Source organism: Urocampus carinirostris, chromosome 9, assembly GCF_059441175.1.
Source record: "Urocampus carinirostris isolate Australia breed hairy pipefish chromosome 9, RoL_Ucar_1.0, whole genome shotgun sequence".
In the NCBI taxonomy this organism is placed as follows: Eukaryota; Metazoa; Chordata; class Actinopteri; order Syngnathiformes; family Syngnathidae; genus Urocampus; species Urocampus carinirostris.
The window spans coordinates 43,185,200-43,188,681 of record NC_142357.1 but is presented as its reverse complement, the minus strand read 5'-3'; the positions used below and the strand labels follow the sequence as shown (position 1 = coordinate 43,188,681).

Below are 3,482 nucleotides of genomic sequence, written 5' to 3'. Positions count from 1 at the left end.
CGAATCATAAAGAAGGAGCGGAACAAACGCGGGCTGATGGGAATTGGGGTAAATCTGAGTTACCGGTAGATCTGTCTGTTGTCGCAGCGGACAATAGTGGATATATATTTTTCCCACCCTTAACTTTGGAAATATACATTTTGTTTCCTTGGATTACTTTCAACGGGACCGGGACTTTACAAGTCTGCCTCATCCGTTAAATACGGGTATCATTTTCAGTTTATGATGCCTACTGTGGTTCTACAGCCTGGTCTGGGCTAGCAAGGCTTTGATGCTAAGTCCTTAGCTTGGCCTTCAACTGTTTGATTTTTGCAATCCAGAGATGGAATAAGAGCTTGCTCTGTCCACTCCACGCATCGGCCCGGTATTGCAGTACCTCCGGGAACGGTGCATTCGCAATGATCGCAGCAAGGCTTTAGGGCTAGGACCTTAGCTTGGCCTTTTGGCTGAGAGTAAGTGTCCCGGCTCCTAGGCTTTGTAGCGTGTTATGAACTGACCGATAACAGATAATGGATAATGAATAACGAAGATAGAACAATAACCCTTAACAAATCCCCCCCCCCCAGTTATGAATTGACCGATAATGGATAATTGATAACGAATATAGAGCAATAACCCTTACAAAATCCCTTCCCCCCGCTCTGTCCACTCCACGCATCGGCCCGGTATTGCAGTACCTCCGCTTTCGCACTGATCGCTGCATGGCTCTGAGGCTATGACCTTGACTCGGCCTCTTGGCTGAGAGCAAATGTCTCGGCCCGTGGCTCTGTAGTGAATTATGATTTGACCGATAATTGATAATTTATAACGAATATAGAACAATAACAATATAGAATAATAACATGGGTGCGGTTTGTGTAAGTGCAAAAGTGGCGAATCATCCAAAAAAGTGTTGGGTGCGGCTTATAATCAGGTGCGCTCTATAGTCCATAATTTACGGTAATCTGGCCAGGAAGGAGCTATTGCAGTATAATCCTTATTGGAATCAGAAGAAAAAGGCTGGACTATTTTAAAGTAATAAAGCAATCAGTATATTGAGTGAGGAATTGCATCAGTATAGAATTAAAGTAGACTTCATCACAGAAAGTGGAAACAGGTTCTCAAGGTCACTGGAGTTTAGAGGTCAAAACTGGATTTACTCTCCCTTTGCCGTTCAGAGGAGTTTAATCGGATTTGATTGGCTTTTTTAATTTGATTTACTTTAGTTTGATCGATTGGTAAAAAAATTGTTTTTTAAAAGATGAAAAAGTATATCAATAATGAGAAAAAAACTTAAAATAATGGAGTCACGGGGATGCGAATCACTATTAGAGTTTGTAAAGGGAAACATTATTTTGCTATTGAAATATGAAGGAGGTACGTGATTGGCTGTGTCCATTAGGTGCATGGCTTTGAAATTTTCACATGCGATAAGTGAAAATCCGCGAAGTAGCGGCGCACCTTCCAAAAAAAAATATTTTTTTTTTTTTTTTTTTTTTTTTTGATTATCATTTTTTCAGACCCGATTAATGGGGTGCAAGGCCAACCGCAAAAAGTGAAAATCTGCGAAGTAGCGACGCCCCTTCTAAAATAAAAAAATAAAAAATAATACTAATAATAATTTTATTATTTTTTTTATTATTTTTTTAAACCCGAAAAAAAAAACATATATATATATATATATATATATATATATATATATATATATATATATATATATATATTATATATATCTCTCATCAGCCGTACCGCTTATCCTCATTAGGGTCGCGGGGGGGCTGAAGCCCATCCCAGCAATCATCGGGCAGTGGACACCCTGAACTGGTTGCCAGCCAATCGCAGGGCACACAGGGACAGACAACTCATTCGCTCATTCACACCTAGGGACAATTTGGACCGGCCAATTCACCTGAAATGTATGTTTTTGGAATGTGGGAGGAAACCGGAGTGCCCGGAGGAAACCCACGCAAGCACGGGGAGAACATACAAACTCCGCACAGAAAGTCTGGAGCTGGATTTGAACCCACGACAGGTTCCCACTGTGCCGCACAAGCGCTAACCACTGCGCCGCCGTGCTGAATATATATATATATATATATATATATATATATATATATATATATATATATATATATATATATATATATATATATATATATATATATATTTCTTTTTTATTATTATTTTTTTAGACCCAGTTATTTAGCGAGGTCCCACTGTATTCTATTCTATTGTATTCTATTTAACATTTTGAACCCAAAATGAGTCAAAAGCATGATGCAGAAGAGGGATTTTTTTTTTCCCCCCTAAACCAGCCATACGAAAAAAAAGGTCTATTTTTCACGTGAAACGAGTAGGGTCTAGTCATTTTCGTGGAATCTGTTCACGTTCCAGACGAGGCCACCCCAATTGATGTTAAAAGATTCCAGCAGATTGCGCTCGGGAGAGAAGCCGGCAAACGTTTGCCAAGAAAACACAAATTGATTTTTATTCACCGCCCGCTTTTTATCACACTGGAAAGTGAAAGAGCCGACTGGGATTTATTGACACGGTTTCTTGGGGAAAATGGAACTGGATTGCCAGGCTTTTGTCGAAGGAAGCGGCGCGGGTAAAAAAAAAAAAGCGCTTACAAATGTGAGGATGCCAAGTTGTCTTCGGTTCGTTAAAAGTTTGTAAGGATGAGCACTGAGGCCGATTCCTTCCTGACCTCGTTCGTATCTCCGACCTCGGAACGAGGTCGCTCGTCCCGCTTCCCGTGCCGAGTCGCGATTGACGCGCTTAGGGGCATCGCGGCGCCCGGTCGGGGACTCGAGAGGGACCGAGAGCCAGTCGTGAATCGTCCAACGCATGGACGTGCAGGGTTGGGTAGGGTTACTTGAACTGGATTACTTTCAATTACTTTTGGATCAAATATATCAAAGCCAGGAGAGAAAGCTTACCAGGAGTTGTGAGTCATCATTTTATTTATATTTAGTTTATTTTGTCTTTTATTGGCATAGTTAGCATTGGAGTAATCAAAAAGTCATTGAAAGTAATCCAGTTAAAGTAACCCTACCCAACCCTGGATATAGTACATACAGACAAACAGGAGGACACTACGCCTGCTTCTCATCACCTGCACCTGACTCTAATAAATTTAAAGGAAGCAGTAAACACCAATATTTAAGGACCGTGCCCACAGCAAAAGCTGTCAGATGGTTACCTGCTCTTGATGGCACTGGAGTTTTAAAACATTTTTTTGTGGATATAGTCAGGGTTGGGTAGGGTTACTTTAACTGCATTACTTTCAATTACTTTTGGATGACTCCAATACCAAATATGCTAATAAAAGACAAAATAAAGTAAATATGAATAAAATGACTCAATTTTTTGCAGGCTTGGGGAGTAACGGAATACACGGAACGGCAAAAATGATGTTGGCAAGCTGTTTGAATGTATTTTCATTTTGTTTCTGTGGCATTTTATGTTCGTTTTGCCGGAGATAAAAGAGATCAAAGCCAGAA

At 40.4% G+C, this 3,482-nt stretch overlaps 1 pseudogene; it reads left to right on the top strand.

Annotated features, from left to right (window-relative positions):
• Positions 1-282: 282 nt before the first annotated feature.
• On the top strand, positions 283-398 carry LOC148360365 (U2 spliceosomal RNA; annotated as a pseudogene).
• The last annotated feature ends 3,084 nt before the right edge of the window (positions 399-3,482 follow it).